Source organism: Pogoniulus pusillus, chromosome 29 (assembly GCF_015220805.1).
Source record: "Pogoniulus pusillus isolate bPogPus1 chromosome 29, bPogPus1.pri, whole genome shotgun sequence".
In the NCBI taxonomy this organism is placed as follows: domain Eukaryota; kingdom Metazoa; phylum Chordata; class Aves; order Piciformes; family Lybiidae; genus Pogoniulus; species Pogoniulus pusillus.
This window is the reverse complement of record NC_087292.1, coordinates 2,111,222-2,135,964: the sequence shown is the minus strand read 5'-3', so window position 1 is coordinate 2,135,964 and position 24,743 is coordinate 2,111,222. Positions and strand designations below refer to the sequence as shown.

Genomic DNA, 24,743 nt, shown 5'->3' with positions numbered 1-24,743 from the left:
CAGGCTGTGCCAGGGGAGATTTAGGCTGGAGGTGAGGAGAAAGTTCTTCCCTGAGAGAGTCATTGGACACTGGAATGGGCTGCCCGGGGAGGTGGTGGAGTCGCCGTCCCTGGAGCTGTTCAAGGCAGGACTGGACGTGGCACTTGGTGCCATGGTCTGGCCTTGAGCTCTGTGCTAAAGGGTTGGACTTGATGATCTGTGAGGTCTCTTCCAACCTTGGTGATACTGTGATTAAAATGTGGATCTCTAAATGTATGTGGAAGTGGTCATATACCTGCAGGAGAATGCAAAGACTTAAAGGTTAATAGGACACTTTTAGAGAGGCAAAAAGCCCTCAGGCTCCAGAACTTATTTCAGCTGTTGAGTTTGCTTGATTCTCATGCTGGGTTTCTAACTTGCTCCCCAGGGCTAACAGAGCTTTCTCAGCATGCACAGGCTCTGGCTAAGCAGCAGTCAGTCTGTGCTGGAACTGAAGTGATTCTTGTGCTTGAAGTTACATTCATATATACCCTGGGCAATCATAACTGCTGCTTGGCACTAAAACAGCTATGTTATCCTGCTAGGGGGAAACTATCTCAGCTGTTTTCTTGCTCAGGCCTCAACATCAGAAACTCTCCCTTCATTGTAGTGATGAAATCTTTCTTTTTGGAGCTCAGTGTGAAGTAGGGAAGATGAAAGAGATTTTCTCATCCCTACCAGTTCTAAGAAAATGCTAAACTTTGCACTTTTATTTTCCTGGCAAACCTCATGCATAATCATACTGAATGGCCTGGGTTGGGAAGGAGCTCCCAAGCTCATCCAGTCCAACCCACTACACTCAGCAGGGTCATCCTCCACTAGATCAGGTTGTCCACAGCCCTGTCCAGGCTCACCTGGAGTATCTCCAGGGATGAGGCCTCCACCACCTCCCCGGGCAACCTCTTCCAGCATTCCAGCACTCTCATGGTGCAGAACTTGTTCCTCATGTCCAATCTAAATCTGCTCTGCTCTAGTTTGAAACCATTGCCCCTTGTCCTGTCCCTGCAGACGTTTGCAAAGTCTCTCTGCAGCCTTCTTGTAGCCTCCTTCAGGTACCAGCAGGTTGCTAATAGGTCTCTCTGGAGACTTCCCTTCTCCAGACTGCACAACCCCAGGTCCTTCAGCCTGGCTTCATAGCAGAGGTGCTCCAGCCCCCTCCTCTGCACCTGTTCCATTAGGTCCATGTCCTTCCTATGTTGAGAGCTCCAGACCTGGACACAGGTCTCCAGGTGAAGTCTCACCAGAATCACCTCACTTGAGGTGATTCTCTTGCTCTCTGAAACCAAAGGAGTCTTCCTTCTGATTTCAGTGCAAGGAAAATGAACTCATTGCTCACTGTCAAAAGAGGAGGTGTACTGTCATTTCTATGTGTTCAGTTATGCAACAGTGCATTCTGGCTGAGAAAAAATACACTTGAAACAAGAAAGGGTTTAATGTCAAGGTTATGTAACAGCAATTGCTTAATTGCCATGGTCTGGTTGATTGGATAGGGCTGGGTGCTAGGTTGGACTGGACGAGCTTGGAGGCCTCTTCCAACCTGGTTGATTCTATCTGCAGTGGATACATTTAAACCACATAACCTTAGTTGTGTGTTAGGAAGCCAGCACTGCTGCCAGTGATCATAGAATCAAGCAGGTTGGAAGAGACCTCCAAGATCATCCAGTCCAACCCAGCACCCAGCCCTGGCCAATCAACCAGACCATGGCACTAAGTGCCCCAGCCAGGCTTTTCTTGAACATCTCCAGGGATGGTGCCTCCACCACCTCCCTGGGCAGCCCATTCCAATGCAAATCTCTCTGCCAACAACTTCCTCCTAACATCCAGCCTAGACCTACCCCAGCACAACTTGAGACTGTGTCCCCCTGTTCTATTGCTGGTTGCCTGGGAGAAGAGGCCAACCCCACCTGGCTACAACCTCCCTTCAGGTAGTTGTAGACAGCAATGAGCTCTGCCCTGAGCCTCCTCTTCTCCAGGCTGCACACCCCCAGCTCCCTCAGCCTCTCCTCATAGGATTTGTGTTCCAGGCCCTTCACCAGCTTTGTCGCACTTCTCTGGACATGTTCCAGCACCTCAACATCTTTCTTGAATTGAGGAGCCCAGAACTGGACACAGCACTCAAGGTGTGGCCTGAACAGTGCTGAGTACAGGGGCAGAAGAACCTCCCTTGTCCTGCTGGCCACACTGCTCCTGATGCAGCCCAGGATGCCATTGGCTCTCTTGGCCACCTGGGCACACTGCTGGCTCATCTTCAGCTACTCTCTATCAGTACCCCCAGGTCCCTTTCCTCCTGGCTGCTTTCCAGCCACTCAGTCCCCAGCCTGTAGTGCTGCTTGGGGTTGTTGTGGCCAAAGTGTAGAACCCTGCACTTGGCCTTGTTCAATCTCATCCCATTGGCCTCTGCCCATCCATCCAGCCTGGCCAGGTCCCTCTGCAGGGCTCTCCTGCCTTCCTAGCTTGGTGTTATCTGCAAACTTACTGATGCTGGACTCAATCCCCTCATCCAGACCATCATGATGGCCCAGTTGTTTGTCTGGCAGAAACTTGGGTTACTCACAGTGTCTCTTTGTGCCATCATAAATTTCCAGTCATTAGTGTAACTGTGATAATGCAGCACCACAGAGAGCCAAAGGTTCCATAGGTATTCTTGTCAATGCAGAGGAGCATTAGCCTGGCCTGCAGGGCTGCTTTGATAATCACTTGTTTCCACTGTATATGCACACACACACACACACATATATATATTCTCTCTGTGTGTATATACATACAAGAAGGACACTGAGTTGCTGGAGCATGTTCAGAGAAGGGCAGCAAAGGTGATGTGGCAGTTTGGGTGTTACCTGCTCGCCCACACTTATGAAATCACCCAGGCTAGACTCAGCCAAGCTGGAAGTTAAGGAATGAAGCTTTAGATTTACAGCTTAGCACAATTTACAAGCATATATACACAGCTACATGCAAGTTAAAAGTAATACAGAAACACAAAATAGGCCTCCCAGAACAATCGGGCTGCCAGGAGGGCTCCTGACCCACACCTCTTCCACCCCACCACCTGCTCCTTCCCTCCCTTCAGAAATAACCAGATCAACCCACATATATCTCATGGGATAAATCTGGAGGGATCTGAGGTGAGATGTCAAAAAGATGCCAAGGAGGTCAGAGGCAAAAGGGTTAGGTCAGATTAGAGCTAAGGCAGAAGCAAGCAGAGAGACCAGACCACCAGAAAGAAGGAACAGAACTGAGAGCTGAGCAGTGTATGAGAAGTGAGTGTCTTATCTATATTGTGACTGGTTGTGTTTCTCAGCAGAATGAGCGATGCAGGGTACTGGTTTGGGGTTTTTTTCTTTCTTCTCACAGCTAAGGATTTCATTTCTGTCAGTAAAATATTCCAATTAGCCTCAAAGTAGCATAGGGTCTGGAGGACAGGGCTGGGGAGCAGCAGCTAAGGGTGTTTGGCTTGGCAGAGGCTGAGAGACCCCTTCCCTCTCTGCAGCTCTGTGAAAGGAGGTTGGAGCCACGTGGGGGTTGCTTTCTTCTCCCTAGAAACAAGTGATGAGAGGAAATGGCCTCAAGTTGCATAAGGACAGGTTTAAAGTGGAGGTGAGGAAAAAATTCTTCACTGAAGGAGTGGTTAATCATTGGAACATGCTGCTCAGGGAAATATTGGCAGCACAGTCCCTGGAAAAGGTCAAAATACATAGAATCATGGAATCGAGCAGGATGGAAGCTCCAAGCTCATCCAGCCCAAACAATCTCCCAGCCCTGCCCAACCAACCAGACCATGGCACTAAGTGCCCCAGCCAGGCTTGGCTGCAACACCTCCAGCCACAGCCACTCCACCTGGGCAGCCCATTCCAGTGCCAATCACTCTCTCTCTGCCAGGAACTTCCTCCTAAGATCCCCTGGCACAGCTTGAGGCTGTGTCCCCTTGTTCTGCTGCTGGCTGCCTGGCAGCAGAGCCCAACCCCACCTGGCTACAGCCTCCCTGCAGGCAGCTGCAGACAGCAATGAGCTCTGCCCTGAGCCTCCTCTGCTGCAGGCTGCACCCCCCCAGCTCCCCCAGCCTCTCCTCACGGCTTAGCGGTGGTCTTGGCAGCGTTAATAGCTGAAGGTCTTTCCCAGTCATTACGATTTCACGAGAATTCTTCTCGGGGACCTGGCCCAGGAGATTTCCGTGGGTAGTGAGTGGGATGACCGGGCCCAAACGGCTCCCTGCTGCTCCACCTGGGCGAAAGCCAGCTACGGCCCGGAGAACCAAGTGCCATTGCGAAGCGTTCAGCACCGCAGCCCAGGCACACCACCAGCAGCCACCAGCACCGCACCGCCGCGGAACGCACCCGCGGCTCCGCCGACACGCCGCGGAACACGCACACCGGCGGCTCCGCCACACCACCGCTGCGGAACACACCGGCGGCTCCGCCACACCACCGCTGCGGAACACACACACCGGCGGCTCCGCCACACCGCCGCTGCGGAACACACACACCGGCGGCTCCGCCACACCGCCGCTGCGGAACACACACACCGGCGGCTCCGCCACACCGCCGCTGCGGAACACACACACCGGCGGCTCCGCCACACCGCCGCTGCGGAACACACACACCGGCGGCTCCGCCACACCGCCGCTGCGGAACACACACACCGGCGGCTCCGCCACACCGCCGCTGCGGAACACACACACCGGCGGCTCCGCCACACCGCCGCTGCGGAACACACCGGCGGCTCCGCCACACCGCCGCTGCGGAACACACATACCTGCGGCTCCGCCACACCACCGCCGCGGAACACACACACCGGCGGCTCCGCCACGCCGCCGCGGAACACACACACCGGCGGCTCTGCCACACCACCTCCGCGGAACACACCGGCGGCTCTGCCACACCGCCGCCGCGGAGCACAGCCCCGCCGGCTCTGCCACACCGCCGCCGGGGCGGGGGCGCGTGGCGCAGGCCGCTCGGCGCGGGGCATGCCGGGAGTGGTAGTTCTGGCGCCGCCCGTGGCCGGCGCGGACTCTGCGCGCGCGCAGCTGCCGCCCGACTTTGTGAAGTCGCTGGCGGAGGTTGGGCCGGGCCCGGCTGCCATCTTGGCCGAGGGACGGAGCAGCTGCTGCGCCGCCGAGCCCGGTGAGAGGCGCGGGGAGTCCGCGCTGCGGGCAGGGGGGAGCGGAGGAGAAAGGAGGAAGGGGAGGAGGAGATGGTGGTGGTGAGGAGAGGGAAGGGACGGGACATTGCGGCGCGGCGGGACGCAGCGCAGTACGGCAGCCCCGTCCGGCAGCCCCGTCGCTCTCCTCGGCTCCCGACGGCCGTTACGCGGTGGCGAAAGCAGGGGGACGAGGGAGACCCCAGCCGGCTTCGGCTTGGCTCTCTGAGAGTCCTTTCGCCCCCAGAGGCGTGCTTCACTGAAGTGGCCTCTCAGCGCCGCGCTGCCTCCCCGTGTCCTGGTGGGGGTAGCTCTTGGGCCGGGGGCCCGGGCTGGAACGGCAGCATCGTTCCTTTCCCGGGACATGGGGCGGCGGTCCCGGGACCCCTGCGTTCCCCTGCGGGAATTGCCTGGCCCCGCGTCCCTTTCTCCGGCGTTGCCGGCCTGCGCTGCGGAGCCGTTTCCCCGCTCCGGCTGGCAGGGACACCAGCCCGGACCGTGGGCTGTGGTGTCCATTCCCCCCAGCTCTTCATCGCCTCTTCCACTTGCGCCTAGCAGTATTTGCTTTTCTACCCTGGTCACATCCTGCTATCCCCTTTCCAAGCTCGTTGTCGCTGAGATAAGCCTCTAAACCTTCACCCTCGCAGGGCCTTGGGGATTCGCTCCCGTCAGAGGCTTTGCTTTCCGGCAGCCGTTCCCGCGGCGCTGCCTCCTTGCCAGCCTTTGGGTTTAGTCCCCTCTGTGCTGGAGCCTCCCTCCGCGTTCGGCTGCTGCTGGAGCCGCTTGACCAGAGTTCGCTGCCTTTGTCCTGTCCGGGTGCAGCCGTGCCTTGGAGTAATGTTTCCCAGCGATAAAGCCAGAGTGTAGCTGTAGGTCTGTACCGACCTGTGTTCGCTCTTGTAAACACGGCGGAATGGCAGCGCTGCTGCTGCCAGCGCTGTATTTTGGAAACACGGACAGGTTCTAGCTGTTAACCCTCCTCCTTCCAAGCAGGGTGTCTTTGACCTTGTGTGGAGTAGTATTCCGATAAAAGCAGAAGAAGGTGTTTGAAGATGGCTTTGTCTCATCGGCTCTGGTAGTCAGAAACCCATCTTGCTTTAGTGGCACTAATTTAGGACGTTAAATTGTCCAAAGCACTTGGGATCTGTTTGTGATGCAGAGAGAAAGGCAGGTGTAGCGTTTGGGGTGTTGGTTGTTATTCGTGTGACATCCTTTACCCTTGAAGCTACAGCAAAACTTAACCCTTATACCTTACTTAGAGCTGACGGAGTTAGAAACCAGGGTATTTTAGACTATCCTTTCCCAATGTATTAGTGCTTATTTTAGCGAGTTTCTCGTTGTTTTGTGCCGGGGAAAGTATAGGCTGGATGTTAGGAGGAAGTTGTTGGCAGAGAGAGTGATTGGCATTGGAATGGGCTGCCCAGGGAGGTGGTGGAGGCACCGTCCCTGGAGGTGTTCAAGACTGGATGAGGCACTTAGTGCCATGGTCAGGTTGACTGGATAGGGCTGGGTGCTAGGTTGGACTGGATGATCTTGGAGGTCTTTTCCAACCTGGTTGATTCTGTGATGTCTTGAAAGAGAAAAGGAGAGAAATGCAGAGAGAGATTTGTAAGAAGCTAGTTCACGTCCAGAGAATGCCAGTCATTTATACCTGAAAAAGAGACATAGGTGGTCAAGAAGGAAACATCTACTTCAGTCTGTCTTTATTTCTGGCGATTTTAATGCTTTAAACAAAAAAAAATTGTTTGAAAAAAGAAATGAATATTCTATTTTTCCTCCTCTTAGAGTTGAGAAGCAGTTCTGATTTAACTAGTTACATTGCTCTTTGCTGCAGCCCTTTATATCTGGGCTTTCTCTGGTCTGCTTTCCTAGTTGCGCTTCAGCTGACAGTTTTAATCGCTACACTGAACTCATTCACCTTGAGTGACGATTGGATAATATGTAGCATTTGGATCCAAAGTGAATTTTATTGTCTTTAAAGCAAAGAACTGCTCGAGTGCATGTGGAAAAAAAAAAGGTGATGTTGCAGTGGAAAATAACTGACACTTCTGAGCGCTAACTTTGAAAGCTGCTTACAGATTAAACAGTTATTTTGGGTCTTAAGAGAGATTGGGAGAAGATTATTGATATATGTTTATTAGTTAAGTGGCATTTTGTTGCCTTCTCTCCGTTTTTCTCTCCCTACAGAAAGTTCTGTTTCTTTTCTAGTGAAATTTGAAGTTGCCCTGTTTATTTGTTTCCAAATGGTTCGAGGAGGTTTACTGCAGGACAAGTAAGCTAATGGGAGGACAGGTAGTATAGTGCAAGAGAAAACATTGTGCTAGAGTTTTAATGAATTGTTTCTAAGAAAGCTTGCTGTAGGAGTGCTTGAAAAAGAAGTTTCTGGAGAGATGAACAAAGTAAATTAACGTTCTTCTGGTTTACAGCATGTGTAATAGATAAGTTGCTTTTCAACAGCATTATCTCTTGATGATAGCATCTAAACAAACATCTGTTGTAAATTTAAGCTGTTTTAAACGATGTGGTAAACATATTCAGCCGTAGTCAAGTGCTTTTCGTGTCACAGCAAATCCAATTTCATTTCTGCTGGAAAGCAAGGTAAAGAGTCTGTAGGGGGAGAGCTGAAAACCCCTTGCGGGTGGTAATGGTGAAGCTTCTGGGAGTGCTTTCATGGGTACTGCTTGTTTCTGAGACTGTGTGTTTGGCTATCCTGTTCGTGTGATGTCCCAATTTTTGTCAGTCTGCTGCACTCATGTAATTGAAGGAACTACTTTCTGCTCTGCCACTTAATGAGGAGTGAATATGCCTGCATAACCTAGAGGAGAGGATTTGCCTCAGCCGCTTATTGTAACCGTACTTCACCCAGCTATAGCAGCCCTCTGGAGTGTCTGCTGCCTCAGAAGAGAAAGTAGACAAGCTGTGATTATAGTCCAGCTTGGGAATATTTGTTTTTTCTAGATACCCAAGTTATGAGACAGTAAAAAGTATTTCCAAAGGTTAAGCAATCTTTCTTGGGCTTGGTTCGTCTCTTACCTGAACTAACTCTGTGTCCTTGTTTTTGAGAAGGAAAAGTAGTTTTTCCTCCTTCGCCCTTCATCTGAAGAATAAAGCAATAAGCACTTGAGCATTTTCCATAAGTAAGTGACATTCAGGTTTTACTGTAGCACAGAGCTGAAGGATTGATCTTCGTGAGAATTGCAAATGATGCTTCATAGCAATGAAGGTGTTGTAACGAAACAGGCAAGAACATTCTAAGGAGAGCAAGACTGTTCCATCTGGCCAACTCTTAAGTTATGCCTGGAATTTCTACTTTTACTATACCAGGGCATACAACACATGAAACCAGCAGTGTTTAACTTCCTGGTAAAAACATCAAGGGCAGATAATTTCTTCTCTCCTTTGAGGAAACACAATACCAGATCTTGTTACACTGGCTACTCAAATAATGTAAAAACTTGGCAGTTAGTCTGCTGGTTCTTGGGGTTTTGTTATTACAGTCCTCTTATTTAGAAACTGATAATGCCTGCCTTCCCCCCACCTACCTGAGCTGTTGTGAATTGTGCTGGGAGAGGAAGCCTGTTGTTTCAGTTGTGAACAGAACTACTTAACATTTGCATTTGGATCCTTGAAGTCAAGATCTTAGCCTCAAATGGTACTGTTGAGTAAGAAAAGGCCTATTCTCTTAAAGTGGATTGTTAAGTTGTGTCGCGTGGAACCTCGTTTCTGATCCAGAAGTGTAAGCTAGGTGACTTACCACTTACCTGCAGATCTGCTTCGGGATCAGGGAGGTCGTGGTGGGCAGAGGCCAATGGGATGAGATTGAACAAGGCCACTTTGGCCACAACAACCCCAAGCAGCACTACAGGCTGGGGCCAGAGGGGCTGAGAGCAGCCAGGCAGAGAGGGAGCTGGGGGTGCTGAGAGAGAGGAGCTGAAGATGAGGCAGCAGTGCCCAGGTGGGCAGCAGAGCCAATGGCATCCTGGGCTGGCTCAGGAGCAGTGTGGGCAGCAGGACAAGGGAGGTTCTTGTGCCCCTGTGCTCAGTACTGCTCAGGCCACCCCTGGAGTACTGTGAACAGTTCTGGGCTCCTGAATTGAAGAGAGATGCTGAGGTGCTGGAAAGTGTCCAGAGAAGGGCGACAAAGCTGGGGAGTGGCCTGATTGCCTTAGTATTAGCTAAGCACCTGCTCATCTTTTTAAAGTCTTTTTTAAGCTGAGCAGAAGTAAGGTCAGTTAAGGTTTAAAGTGATCTTGAATAGAAAGAAATAGTATAGGCAGATCCATAATCTGGTTCTGATTTAATCATTAATTCATCAATTGGATAGCCATTTACAGTGCAATGTCCATCATGAGTAGAAACTTTACGACTGGAAGCATGTTTTTTTACTTAAAAATAAAATGGGCTCTTGATTCCTTCAATTTTCCATGATTGTGATGAAGCTTTTGCCTGTGCAAGACATTTGTAAGTGATTTGTGCCTTTTTTAGTTCTGTCTCCCCCAGCACAGTGAAAAAAGCTATAAAAGACTGGATGCTGGGCAAGTGGGAGAGTAGGTATGGAGAAGAGTGGATGGTGTTCATCTTGGAGATGCTTTTGATCAGCATCCATCCCTAGTGCCTGTCTCTGTCCTCAGCAATAGCAGTCATTTAATTATATACTAATAATCATTATTCTTGCTTGACAGAGTTGTCAGATACCAGCAGTGAAGAAATAAAACAATGGCTTTTAGAGCCATTTGAATGGGTTAAGATCTGTAGCTCCAAATACTGCAGCTGAACTTCTCTGACACTTCAGGTTTTATTCTTTGCTGGTGCCATGAGCAGCTCTTCTTATCTTCATTTATTTGCTGAGCAGCTAGGTGGGGTGAGTTTGTTTTTTATAAGGATTCCTTAACTAAGGGTTTTCTTTAACTTTGGCTTGTCAGAGCCTGAATTAATTGACCTTTAGATCACACTGATTAGAATCATACAATCATAGAATCAGCCAGGTTGGAAGAGACCTCCAAGATCATCCAGTCCAACCTATCCCCCAGCCCTAACCAATCAACCAGACCATGGCACTAAGTGCCTCATCCAGGCTTTTCTGGAAGACCCCCAGGGACGGTGCCTCCACCACCTCCCTGGGCAGCCCATTCCAATGCCAATCACTCTCTGTGAAGAACTTCTTCCTAATATCCAGCCTGGACCTCCCCTGGCACAACTTGAGACTGTGTCCCCTTGTTCTATTGCTGGTTGCCTGGGAGAAGAGGCCACCCCCCACCTGGCTACAATGTCCCTTCAGGTAGTTGTAGACAGTAATAAGATCACCCCTGAGCCTCCTCTTCTCCAGGCTAAACACCCCCAGCTCCCTCAACCTCTCCTCATAGGATTTGTGCTCCAGGCCCCTCACCAGCTTTGTTGCCCTTCTCCAAACACCTTCCAGCACCTCAACATCTCTCTTGAATTGAGGAGCCCAGAACTGGACACAGTACTCAAGGTGTGGCCTGAGCAGTGCTGAGTACAGGGGCAGAATAACCTCCCTTGTCCTGCTGGCCACACTGCTCCTGATGCAGGCCAGGATGCCATTGGCTCTCTTGGCCACCTGGGCACTCTGCTGGCTCATCTTCAGCCTACTCTCTATCAGTACCCTCAGGTCCCTTTCCTCCTGACTGCTCTCCAGGCACTCAGTCCCCAGCCTGTAGTGCTGCTTGGGGTTGTTGTGGCCAAAGTGCAGAACCCTGCACTTGGCCTTGTTCAATCTCATCCCATTGGCCTCTGCCCACCCATCCAGCCTGGCCAGGTCCCTCTGCAGGGATTATTTCATCTTTGTAGAGACTGCCTCTGTAAGAGTGTATGTGGCTTGTGTGCATGTTTATATTTCTTACTGCTGTAAATATGTCATTTCAGAGACCTGATCAAAAATGTAGCCATTAACACATAAAAGATATCTCTAAGGTGATAATGTGTTCAGTCTGATCTTTAACTAGGCCTGGGAACTTGTGTGAAAGTAGCTTTGCCTTTCCTGTCTGAGTTAAGATCTCCTGAGGCAATCCTCATATGGAGGGCACTTCACTCTCTAAAGGGAGTGAGAAAAAAGAAAACACAAGAACCTAGAAGATAAAAAGTAGCTGTGTGACTTGGCTTCTTTTTTTGCAACACCATAACAAGGCTGCTTCTGTTCTTAAAGCTAAGCTGTTCATCTAGTACCTGTGTTGCATCAATGATACAGCCTTCGGAGGAGCTGCCTCTTGCTCCAGCCGTTTGGAGTGTAAGAATGTGTAATGAAAACAGGAAAGAGAAGTGCTGGAGGTTTAGAAGAGCTCTGAGCACCTCACTCTGCATTCATACATTTTCTGCAGCTATCCAAAGGAAGCAGTTGTCACCTCTGTTTTCATGGCTTTTGACATTGTGGTGTTTAGTAAATACTGACCATGTGCAACATTTCTAATTCCATCAGAATTCCAGAAGAAAATGTCAGATCAACAGGCAGTTCTTCAGGTAACTGACAGAGAGAGAGCATTTACAAGGGCCTGCAGTGTACAGTGGCTTCAGACTGAAGATCAGCAGATGTAGATTGGATGTGAGGAACAAGTTCTTTACTATGAGGCTAGTAGAACACTGCAAGAGGTTACTCGGGGAGATGGTTGAGGCCCCATCCCTGGAGATATTCAAGGTGAGGCTCGACAGGGCTCTGGGCAACCTGATCTAGTTGATGGTGTCCTTGCTGACTGCAGGAGGGGTTAGACTGGATGACTTTTGGAGCTCCTTCCTAACCCAGACTATTCTGTGATTCCATGATACACTCAATTTGGGACTTGTTAAATGAAGTTTCCCACTAAGCCATGAGAAGACTTTTGCAGATGTGGCATGTGCTGTGTAATGGACTGACCAATTTCCAGAGCAGTGCTACAGTTGTTAAACATTTGCCTGAACCAGATCTAATTCAAGTGAAGGAATGAGCTGTCGCAAGGCAACAGTTGTTCTCCTGTGCACCCATCAAATCCGTGTAATTTGCCCTGTGGGAAAACCTGTTGGCATTACTGGTGGTTTATTTAGATGTTCTCAATGGTGTAAAGGCTTTAAACGGAGTCTTATGAGGTGTGGCACATCATTACTTTTTCCCTTCCTAGATCCCCTAGACAGGGATCTATTGGAGAGAGTCCAGCAGAGGTTACAAGGGTGATTAAAGGACTTGACACATCCAAGCTAGGAGCAGGTGTTGATCTGTTGGAAGGTAGGAGAGCCCTGCAGAGGGACCTGGACAGGCTGGATGGATGGGCAGAGGCCAATGGGATGAGATTTAACAAGGCCAAGTGCAGGGTTCTGCACTTTGGCCACAACAAGCCCAAGCAGCACTACAGGCTGGGGCCAGAGGGGCTGAGAGCAGCCAGGCAGAGAGGGAGCTGGGGGTGCTGGGAGAAAGGAGCTGCAGAGGAGGCAGCAGTGTGCCCAGGTGGGCAGCAGAGCCAATGGCATCCTGGGCTGGCTGAGGAGCAGTGTGGGCAGCAGGACAAGGGAAGTTCTTCTGGCCCTGTGCTCAGCACTGCTCAGGCCACCCCTTGAGTGCTGTGTCCAGTTCTGGGCTCCTCAATTCAAGAGAGATGTTGAGGTGCTGGAAGGTGTCCAGAGAAGGGCAACAAAGCTGGTGAGGGGCCTGGAACACAAACCCTATGAGGAGAGGCTGAGGGAGCTGGGCCTGTTTAGCCTAGAGAAGAGGAGGCTCAGGGGTGATCTTATTACTGTCTACAACTACCTGAAGGGGCATTGTAGCCAGGTGGGGGGTGGCCTCTTCTCCCAGGCAACCAGCAATAGAACAAGGGGACGCAGTCTCAAGTTGTGCCAGGGTAGGTATAGGCTGGATATTGGGAAGAAGTTCTTCACAGAGAGAGTGATTGGCATTGGAATGGGCTGCCCAGGGAGGTGGTGGAGGCACCGTCCCTGGGGGTCTTCCAGAAAAGTCTGGATGAGGCACTTAGTGCCATGGTCTGGTTGATTGGTTAGGGCTGGGTGCTAGGTTGGACTGGATGATCTTGGAGGTCTCTTCCAACCTGGTTGATTCTATGATTCTCCTATGAAGAAAGGCCTGAGACTGTTTAGCCTTGAGAAGAGAAGGGATTTTATCAATGTCTATGAATATCCGAGGGTGGGTGTCCAGGTGAAGGTGCCAGGCTCTTTTCAGTAGTGCCCACTAATGGGATAAGGACCAGTGAGTGTAAACTGGATCCCAGGAAGTTCTACCTCAGCATAAGGAAAAACTTCTTTACTGTGAGGCTGCTTCTTTGGGGACTTTCAAGCCCCATCTGGATGTGTCCTTGGGTGATCCTGCTTTGACAGTGTGACTGGACTGTATCAGGACCTGTATCTTCACCTGTATCAGGAATAGTGTGGCCAGCATGACTAAGGAGGTCATTCTGCCCCTTTACTCATCATTGTTGAAGCCTCACCTTGAGCTCTGCCTGTGCAGCTCTGGGCCACTCACTTCAAGGAGGATATTTTGAGGTGCTGGCGTGGATCCAGAGGAGAGTGACAAGACTGGTGAGGGGACTGGAGGGAAGGCCTGATGAGGAGAGGCTGAGGGAGCTGGGGATGTTCAGCCTGGAGAAGAGGAGATTTAGAAGGGACCTTATCACTCTCCACAACTACCTAAAGGGAAGCTGTAGTCAAGTGGCGTCAGGCTCTTCTCCCAGGCCACTAGTGACAGAACAAGAGGACACGGTCTGAAGTTGTGCCAGGGGAAGATGATCTCAGAAGTCTTTTCCAGCCTGGTGATTCTGTGATTAGGGAAGATGAAGGGTTTGATCAAACCACATCTGCCCAAGACATGGTGTCACAAGAACTCACCCTCCAGAGGTCCTTCCACCCCATGTTATTCTGTGACAGCAAAGTAATGCTTGCCTTCCGGGGGTCTGGGCAGCAGTGGCTGGCAGGGCACACAGAAAGGTGTTGCCAGGTGTTTGATCTCTGGTGGGTGCCTTCCAACCCCTACCATTCTGTGATTTTGTGATCCCTTTCAGCCCCTGCTCGGGCCCTTCAGATCTACAAGACTTTTATGGCATTAGTGACAATTAGAATTGATATTGAACATTTAAGTCTTGCTTTCATCTGGGATCTGAGCGTCTGCACAAAGTAATATTGTCCTGATGATGATATGAGAGGTGCAGATGCTTTCAGACTGATGTGTACTCACTTGGAAGCTGTGAACTTCCCAGTCAGCTGGATGTTTGAGTGTGGCAGATACCAACAGTTGGACAGTGTGGGAGTTGAGAAGGAAGCTACTTTGTAGACAGTAGTGACAGACTCTGCTAGGAGAGAAATCTCGTGCCACAGCTGGGATTTCTTTGCTTTCTGGAATCTCACTTTCTATTTTTAAAACAGTAGGCTTTGTACTTTGTGTTTCTGCCTCTGTGACTTAAATGCAGTAAGCTTCTTCTGCACTACAAACTAACTAAATAAATAAATAACAAGTGTCAGAACAAAATGTAGAGCAACTGTCAGAACTTTTCACATGACTTAGAATCAGAGTTTGTATCTGGAAGGATGTTTTGCTGATAAAAAAAGGGCATTAAACAGCATTATCACCCTGTAGACCTTTGTTGTGGTTTAAACCCACCCAGCTGCTTGCTTGCTGTCCACTGCTGGGATGGAGAGAGAATCTGAAGAGTCAAAGTGAGAAAACTCATGTGTTGAGCTGAAGACAGGTACAGCAAAAGGCAGGGGTGCAAGCAAAGCACAGCAAGGAATTCCTTCACTTCCCATCAGATGCTCAGCTGTCTCCAGGAGAGCAGGGCTGCATCACGTGTAGTGGTGACTTGGGCAGGCAAACACAGCTCCTTCCTTCCTCCTCCCTCAGCTTTATGTGCTGAGCTGGGCATCATATGATCTGCAGTATCCCTTTGCTCAGCCAGGATGAGCTGTGTGCCTTCCCAATTTCTTGTGCTTGCTGGTGGTGTGAGGAGCAGACAAGCCCCTAACTCTGTGTAAGTGCTGCTCAGCAATAAGGAAAAGATCCCAATGCTGCCAGCAATGTTTCCAGCACACATCCAAACTGTAGGCCCACACCAGGTGCTGGGAAGAAAATAAGCTCTGCCTCAGCCACAAACAGCACAGCCTGTACTCATACTCTGGTATGTGAATACCTGTTTGGTTTGTCACCCAGTGCCTGGATGTCCCTGTAGGGCTGTGTGTATGCTGTGAGAGGTGTTGTCACAGCAGGTTACACTGCTTACATCAAATGCTTTAGCAGGACATGCAAACTATGGCTAGTTAATTTAAAAAACACATAGAACTAAAGTTAGTTTGCAATTAGTACAAGCCCCAGGCTTTAATTTCCTGAAGGTATATTTGATTTAAATAGGTCATTGATTGTCAATTCAGGACTAAAGTTGACACAAATGTAGGACTGTGTGCTGGGAGGAGTGTGAAGGGAAAAGTGGGACCCCACTGCTTCAGCAGTATCGAGCTGCCCGGCTGGAGCTCACCATCTGCGCTGCCCTGATAGCTGCTGCAAGCTCCCTTGCTGTTACTCTTGTCCAAGTTACCTCTGGCTCACTGCCAAATTTAGGAGACAGTTTTCAGCTTCTTGAGAGGTGAGCTTTAAGATGTATCCCTGCAGTGTGGATGTTCCCTTGAAATGGAAGGTTGCAGCTAATGTTTGTTGTTGGCAGGTAGTCTGTTCTATTTTTAAGTGTGCAGTTGTCTTCCTACAGAAGATTTAGGATGTTAAGAGTGAAACTTTTTCATTCAAGGGTTTTATTTATTACTACAGTTAGAGGTCTTGGGTAACCCAAGATTTCAGAGAAGAAATAGCAAAAGGGCTTTTAGGGCAGCCCCACAAAAAAAAGTTAAGTGGAAGTGTTCACAGCATGTTAGGGGTTGGAAGGGACCTCTGGAGATAGTCCAACCCCTCTCTACCAGAGCAGGACCATAACCTAGTGCAGATCACACAGGAACACATCCAGACAGGTCTTGAAAGTCTCCAGAGAAGCAGACTCCACAACCTCTCTGGGAAGCCTATTCCAGTGCTCTGTGACCCTTACAGTCAAGAAGTTCTTTCTCATGTTGAAGTAGAGCTTCTTGTGCTGCAGTTTAAATCCATTGCCCATTGACAGTGTTGAAATGGTGCAGTTCTGAGCCTGGTTTCCTATAGCTTTTGGTCTGTTTTTCAGAGAGGTATGAGCTGGAGTGTAGCAAGCAGTTGTTTCACTAGGTTGGAATGGTTGTGTTGTCCACTCCTTGCCATGCTTTCATGTTACCATCTGATCTTCCATCAGCTATTCCTGGGAAGCAGGTGATGGACTTCTGCAGTTAGAAAACATGAAGGTGATTCTTCTGGAACTGAAGGATTTGCTTGCAGCAGTTTGCAGTTTTAAGAAAGACATTGACCCATAGTAGACTTTCAGATAGTTCAACATTCACTTGATCCTTTACTTTAGTAATGCCTAATTTAGGTTGGAAAGATGCAACCTTTGTTTCTGGCTGGCACTGCATTTAGAAAACAGGAGTATTGCCTCATTTTTTTGCTTGTGATACGTTTCCAGTTCTAGTTTCTGTGGTTATTTGTAATGCTTAAGCCTGTTCTGAGAAGCAGCTTATTTTTCTTATGGGGCAGTGGATGTGTATTCTTATGTTCATAGAATGGTTTGAGTTGGAAGAAATCTTAAGGATCATCTAGCTTCAACCCTGCTGCTATTAGCAGAGACACCTTCCACTAGCCCAGCTTGTTAAAGGCCCTGTCCAACCTGACCTTAATACCACCAGGAAGGGGACATCTGCAGCCTCCCTGGGCAACCTGTCTCAGTGGTCTCTCCACCCTTACTGTAAAGATTTTCCTCCTAACATTCAGTCTAAATGTGCCCTTCTCAAACTGGTTAGCTGCAGGAATTTCAGTGCGTTGACTCCAGTAGTTCTTGCTCTTACAGCAGAGTCAAGAGGAACTGTGCCTTATTGCATCTAGTTTATTAAAGCAAGTACAAACAGCATTTCTTTTTGAAGAGACTTCAAATAATCAGCAGATTTCAGGTGTGTTTTGTCACTGGTAGTAGAGAGTGATTCATGGTTTCTTTGAGCCTTGCCAGGTTGAGTTGCAGATCAGTGATGTCTGGTTTGGTTTATTGCTCCAGTACTGACAGTGACAGTCTGTTTAGCAAGATAGTTTTTCTCAGGCAGTATCATTTGTCATTCTGCTGATACCTCCATGGCCCTTTTTATCTGTGTTCTTGGAAGCAAAGTGGGGGCTTATCTGGGGCACTGTGTTGTTATCCCTTGAAGAAAGTAGGTCTGTTTACCTGTGAACCTTCATCAGTGGTACTGAACACTCAAACACCCTGAAAACAGTGTGTTGTGTGCTGTACAGTTCTGTGCTGCACACAGTAAAGAATCATGTTGAGATTTGTGGAGATCCCAGCTTTAGTATCCTTCTGAAGAGTGTCTGCTGGGCTTGAGTTTTCCAGGTGACAGGGTCTGGTTTTGGCTTTGCATTTACCAACTGCTAGTAAAGAACAGCCTTTCAAAAGGCCAGGTTTAAAAATACTTTTTAGAATCACAGAATCAACCAGGTTATAAGAAAGCTCCAAGCTCATCCAGCCCTGGCCAGTCACCCAGACCATGGCACTAAGTGCCCCAGCCAGGCTTGGCTTCAACACCTCCAGGCACGGCCACTCCACCACCTCCCTGGGCAGCCCATTCCAATGCCAATCACCCTCTCTGCCAACAACTTCCTCCTCACATCCAGCCTAGACCTGCCCTGGCACAGCTTCAGGCTGTGTCCCTTTCTTCTGGTGCTGGCTGCCTGGCAGCAGAGCCCAACCCCACCTGGCTACAGCCTCCCTGCAGGCAGCTGCAGACAGCAATGAGCTCTGCCCTGAGCCTCCTCTGCTGCAGGCTGCACCCCCCCAGCTCCCTCAGCCTCTCCTCACAGGGCTGTGCTCCAGGCCCCTCCCCAGCCTTGCTGCCCTTCTCCAAACACCTTCAAGCACCTCAGCATCTCTCTGCAATGGAGGAGCCCAGAATTTGACACAGCACTCCAGGGGTGGCCTGAGCAGTGCTGAGCACAGGGGGCAGAAGAACCTCCCTTGTCCTGCTGCCCACACTGCTCCTGAGCCAGCCCAGGATGCCATTGGCTCTGCTGCCCACCTGGGCACTGCTGCCTCCTCTGCAGCTCCTCTCTCCCAGCACCCCCAGCTCCCTCTCTGCCTGGCTGCTCTCAGCCCCTTTGGCCCCAGCCTGTAGTGCTGCTTGGGGTTGTTGTGGCCAAAGTGTAGAACCCTGCCCTTGGCCTTGTTCTGTCTCATCCCATTGGCCTCTGCCCACAAGGTCCTCTGCAGGTCTCTCCTACCCTCCAACAGATCCTCATCTGCTCCTAGCTTGGTGTCATCTGCAAACTTACTGATGCTGGACTCAACCTCCTGGTCCAGATCATCAGTGAAGATATTGAACAGGACTGGACCACGAATCACAGAATGTTAGAGGTTGGAAGAGACCCACAGAGATCATAGAATCTAACCCCTCTGCCAAAGCAGGATCACCTGGGGCAGGTCGCACAGGACCACATCCAGGTATGTCTTGAGTCTCTCAGAAGAGAAGACTCCACAACCTCTCTGGGCAGCCTTCTCCAGGTCTCTGTCACCCTCACAGTACAGAAGTTTCTCCTCATGTTGAGGTGAATCCTTCTGTGTTCTGGTTTGTATCCATTGCTCCTTGTCTTATTACTGCACACCACTGAAAAGAGATTGTCCTCAGGCACTTGACACCCACCCCTCTGATATTTATAGGCATTGATCAGATCTCTCAGTCTTGGCTTCTCAAGAACTGTAACAGTGGGTGAAGCTGTCATTCTTAACAATGAGCACAGGTGATTGTGTGATTTAGTAGTCAAGCTTTTTGCTTCCCATTCCCCCCAGAGTGAAAAGCTTTGCCAGTTTGTTTGTTTGATCAAAGGCATGTGTGAACCACTGATAATGAAATGTAGCACTGGGAGTGGAATGGGGAAATGTGATGAAAGTGGCATTCAGCTGTAAACAACAAGAAAAACTTAATGGCCAGAGATTACAAAATCCTCCCTAGATGCTGTCCTCTGTTATAACTGAATGTGTAGCTGCTTCTCAAGTGACTTGTTAAGGTGGATGCTGGAACAGAATGTAGTGGCCTTGTGATTTTAGTGTGAGAGCTGATAGTACAGAGTTGTTTCATTGCCACTTCTAATGCAGTGCCTTTGCAGTACATTTAAAAAGAGCTGGGATGCAAACCCAGCTTCTTCTGATGCCAGATCACAACATAACCACGTTAGTTTAAAGCTCAAGTAGTTCTCCATCACATCTCCTGGTCTCCATCTCTTCCACCTATCAGCATGAAATTAAGCCCTGAAGTTTCTGGAATTATCTCATGGAAGTTAATGATTTCCACCTTTTTAGTTGGAAAATAACAAAGCTGTAATCTGAACTGTGATGCTAGGCCACCTGGGGAGGTGGTGGGGTCACCATGCCTGGAGGTGTTCAAGCTGCATGTGGCCATGGCACTTTGGTACATGGTTTAATGGCCATGGTGGTGTTAGGTTGGTGGTTGGACTGAATGATCTTAGAGGTCTTTACCAATCAAAACTATCCTGTGGTGCTGTGATTTCTATGCTAATGAGATAGGGTAGCTAAATGTAAGCAGTGGCAGCTGTGAAATTATGGAGGTGAGTGGATGTGTTCAAAGCATCAGGCTGGAGTGGTAGAACTCCACTCATCGATGTGAGCTCATCAGCTTGCTGTGTGCTCTTCATAGTTATGCCTCTGTGATCAAGTTAGCTGTACACAGCACTGGGCAGCATCACTCTCTTTTGAGGCCTTGAGCGATCAATCAAGTCTGTTTGAGAGGTATCTCTGGCCATGGCAGGGAGATTGGAGTAGGCATCTCTGAGGTCCCTTCCAATTTAGGCCATTCTGTCATTCTATTACTGTCATCAGTGAAACTTCACTGATGTTTTCCCACTGAGGTTTGGTTAATTTATGCAGATACCTAGGAGAAACTTTTAGAAACAGAGGGTCAGTATCTTTTAAGTGACACTGCAGTCCAAAGTTGTGACAGGTGAGGTATTTTTTATGTAAATAGCTTGGAAATGCTGCAGAGATTAGGACAGAGGCTTTAGAGGTGTGTAAGTGAGACCCAGAGCTGCTTAAAGGGGAACTGTCTGGCTTTGCTCTGGAAAGTTATCATCCTGTGAGTTAAAGGGAAGGAAATTCTGAGGGGAATGAAGAGTTGGACACCTACCACTAGCAAAGTAAAATGGCTCTTAGAATTAGCACAGTGTTAACCATGATAGTCAATGGATTCCCCATCTCTGATGTTGTATAAATAAGGAAGGGATACCACAGGTACCACGGCAGTGGTATCTGACTGTGTGAGGTTTCTTATCAGGGCAAAGGCAAATGAAAATGAGCCAGGAAAGGAGTGTGCGTATGAAGCATTCAGCAGCATTCTCTCTGTTGGGACAGTTGAACTTAGCTTTTATCTTGGCATGTGTTTCAATCTGACATTGCCTGATTGTCATGAATTGAGACCAACCAATGCTTTTGTACCTGTGGTCCTGGATAGTTCCTAGAAGGTTGACTCAAGCTCTACTGCTTTGCTCTTTGTAAGGGAGAGCAGCAGTCAGGTAAATGGAAGTAGTTTTTCAAGCTACCAAAAAAACCCCCAACCCACCTACTGTAGGCCTGTGCTTTGAATTTTAATGCAGGACTTGAGAAAACCCTTTGAGCCTGGCAGTTCAGTTAGGTTTTCAGTCCACCCCACAGCCCTCTGTCTGGCTCCTACTTCTTTATCTTGTCTATGAGGGTGTTACAGGAGACAGTCTCAAAGATAATCAGCTTCCACTGCTCCCTTCTCACCTAGTAAGTCATCTCATCATAGAAGGCTGTCTGATTGTCCAAGCATGACTGCCTCTCCTGCAATCCATGCTGACCAATCACCTTTTTGTCCATGATGTGTTTGGCAGTGGTTCTTAAAGGATTTGATCCCTGGCCTTCTCTGGGCTTGAGATGACACTGACCAGTCTATAGCATCTTGGATCATCACAGGCTCATGGGATGTCAGGGGTTGGAAGGCACCCAAAGAGATTGAGTCCAACCCCCCTGCCAGAGCAGGACCATACAATTTAGCTCAGGTCACAGAGGAACACATCCAGATGGGCCTTGGAAGTCCTCAGAGAAGGAGATTCCACAACCTCTCTGGAGAGCATGTTCCAGTGCTCTGGGACCCTTACTGTAAAGAAGTTCCCCCTTGTGTTCCCTCCTGTGCTGTAGCTTCCATCCATTGCTTCTTACCACAGGGAGCAGTGAGCAGAGCCTGTCCCCTCACTTCTGACCCCCAGCCCTCAGATATTCATAAACATCTATCAAATCCCCTCTCAGTCTTCTCCAGACTAAGCAGCCCCAGGTCCCTCAGCCTCTCCTCATCAGGCAGTGCCCTCCAATCCCCTCATCATCCTCATAACCCTCTGCTGGACCTTCTGCAGCAGATCCCTGTTGCCTCTGCAACTGGGGAGCCCAAAACTGAAGGCAGTACTCAAGATGAGGTCTCACCAGGGCAGAGTAGAGGGGAAAGAGAGCCTCCCTTGAACTGCTGGACACACTCTTCCTAATATACACCCCAGGATCTCATTGGCCTCTTGGCCAGCAGGGCACATTGCTGTGCCATGAATGTTCTCCATCAGGACTCCCAGGTCCCTCTCCTTGGGGCTGCTCTCCAGCAGTCACCTCCCAAGCTGTGCTGATGAAGTTTATTATTCCTCCCCAGGTGTAGTACTCACCACTTGTCCTTGTTGAACTTCATCTGGTTCCTCTGTGCCCAGCTCTGTGCCCAGGGCTCTCTGGATGGCTGAGCAGCCTGCAGCTGTCTCAGCCAAGCCTCCCAGCTGGGTGTCAGCAGCAAACTTGCTGAGCAGCCTCTGTCTGTCTGTGCCCTCAGCAGTGGCATTGATGAAGATGTTGAACATCACCAGACCCAGCACTGATCCCCTGGGGGACTCCACTGGTCACAGCTCTCCAGCTGGACCTGGCACCACCATTGATCACCACTCTTTGTTCTCTGACTTGTAACCAGTTCCTAATCCACCTCACTGCCTGCTCTTCCATGCCACACTTCCTGAGCTTGCTCACTAGGATGTCATGGGAGACAGTATCAAAGGCCTTGATAAAGTCAAGGTAGACTACATCCTCTGCTCTCCTTGAATCTACCCATTCAGGTATGGCAGCATAGGGTGCTATCAGGTTAGGTAATCATGGGTTCCCCCTTGGTGTTGGTCTCTTCTCCCAAGTAACTGGTGATAGAATGAGAGGAAAAGGCTTAAGTTGTGCCAGAGGAAGTTTAGATTGAGTATTAGGGAGAGTGTCTTTGCTGCAAAAGTGGCCAGAGGTTGGAACAGACTGCTCAGGGAGGTGGTGGAGTTGCCATCAATGGAGGTGTTCAAGAAGTGTGTAGATGTGGTGCTTCAGCATACAGTTGAGTGGTCATGGTGAGTGGGTTATGATTGGACTCAATGATATTGAAGGTCTTTACCAACCTTAACGATTCTCTGAGTCTTGTTCTTTTGAAGCAATGAGTAGCATTTGCTTTCTTGCAGTACCTGCAGTGTGGAGAATCACTCAGAGCACTTGAGCAGCCTTTTCACTTTCACATGGCTCAGTATAGGCTATCCTGAGCTCAAGCAGGACTTGGGAGAGCATCAGAAATGTCAGGTTTCACCCATGGGTTTCTCTAGTGCGTGGAACAAGTGGGGAAGGAAAGTTAAACTCTCAGCATCTCTGTAGGTGCTGAATGCTTGCTGAAATTTATCCTCCTCCCTGTGAAAGGAAACACTTGTTTGCACGGGAAGTGGTACTCAACTGCTGGTCTTCCTTCCACATGAAACAATGAGTTCTGTGGTCCAGCTCATTGCTGAGGCCTCAGAAATGACATCTGTTACCCTCTTTGAAGACACAAATACTTTGTGCTTTGTGACAGAGCTTAGAATCGTAGAATCAGTCAGGGCTGGAAGGGACCACAAGGATCAGGCAGTTCCAACCCCCTGCCATGCTCAGGGACACCCTACCCTAGAGCAGGCTGCACACAGCCTCAGCCAGCCTGGCCTCAAACACCTCCAGCCATGGGGCCTCAACCACCTCCCTGGGCAACCCATTCCAGCCTCTCACCACTCTCCTGCTCAACAACTTCCTCCTCACCTCCAGCCTCACTCTCCCCACCTCCAGCTTTGCTCCATTCCCCCCACTCCTGCCACTCCCTCACAGCCTCAAAAGTCCCTCCCCAGCTTTTTTGTAGCCCCCTTCAGACCCTGGAAGGCCACAAGAAGGTCCCCTGGGAGCCTCCTCTGCTCCAGCCTGCACAGCCCCAACTCTTTCAGTCTGTGCTCACAGCAGAGCTGCTGCAGCCTCTCAGCATCCTCCTGGCCCTGCTCTGGACACTCTCCAGCATCTCCACATCCTTCTTGTAATGGGGGCTCCAGAACTGGATACAGTACTCCAGGTGGGGTCTCGGCAGAGCAAAGAGGGAGAATCCCCTCCCTGGCCCTGCTGGCCACACTTCTGATGCAGCCCAGGGTCTGGTTGGCTTATTCCAGTTAAATAGATGCTTTAAATGTGTTCTTAATCTGTTTGACTGAAAAAGTCCTTACTACTTTAGTTTTAACTGATGTGGTCATACCTTTGAAATATTTTATTTTCTTCAGAAACAATTTTCTGGCCTAAATTCTGTGCAGAAGGGAAAAGGCAGGTTTGACCCAGGGATGGAGAGTGGGAAACTTTGGGATTTTCTTTTTAAAGCTTTATAAAGGAAAATGTTCTGTGAGAAAATCTCCACTGAAACTTGAAACAAAGTGACTAAGCATACCCATGCATGAAAGTACTTACATCCACTTGGACAGAGCTGAAGGAGGAGAACAACAGTAATGCCAAAGGATGAGGTTGCCCAGGGAGGTTGTGGGTGCCCCCTCCCTGGAGGTGTTCAGGGCCTTGAGCAGCCTGGTCTAGTGGAAGGTGCCCCTGGCCGTGGCAGAGGGGAGTATTTTGCCTGTGGACCTGTCTTGCTTCCTAGCTCCACTTGATCACATTGCATTGCTTGCTGATACAGACACAGCTGCAGTAAACGAGGCTGAGGAACAGACACAGAGTTCAGAGTGTAAATGGCTGTTGTCATTCTGATAGGCACCATAACAGGGAAGAGACAGGTCTGCTACAGTGTTTTCAGAAGGAATGTGCAAGGTGTTTGTGGAAATAACAGTACAGGAGGTGACAAATGGATCTGTAACAAAAGAATAACCTATTTCAGCAGATATTTCCCTCAGTGAGACTCAGAAGCCTTAAGGTATGGCAGTAAGCTAAGAGAAACTAAAAGGGAGCAACCAGCTTTTATTTAGAAAGGAATGATTTTAATTTTCCTTGGATGTGTTCAATATGAACAAACGTGGGGGCTGGGGAAGCAGTAAAAGCCTTCAAGAAGTGCCAAGTGGAGGCTTCCAGATTAATTCTTACCTTTTTTTGTCTCATAGCAGCAGGCAGGAGGAGACTTTGGATGAAGCTCTTCAGATTTCTTTCTCATGCTTTCATAGAGTCACAGAATGGTCTGGGTTGGAAGGGACCTCC

The 24,743-nt window shown here is 49.4% G+C and overlaps 1 protein-coding gene across 2 annotated transcripts in view; it reads left to right on the top strand.

The window, feature by feature from the left end:
* The first annotated feature begins 5,079 nt into the window (after window positions 1-5,079).
* Window positions 5,080-24,743, top strand: part of ITCH (itchy E3 ubiquitin protein ligase) — a 94,941-nt gene continuing 75,277 nt past the window's right edge. The window contains exon 1 of one of the 2 annotated variants that reach the window (XM_064167386.1): window positions 5,080-5,138. The gene's annotated coding sequence lies outside the window, so the exon portion shown is untranslated. The remainder of the gene's footprint in view (window positions 5,139-24,743) is intronic. The other variant, XM_064167392.1, reaches the window with a different exon arrangement.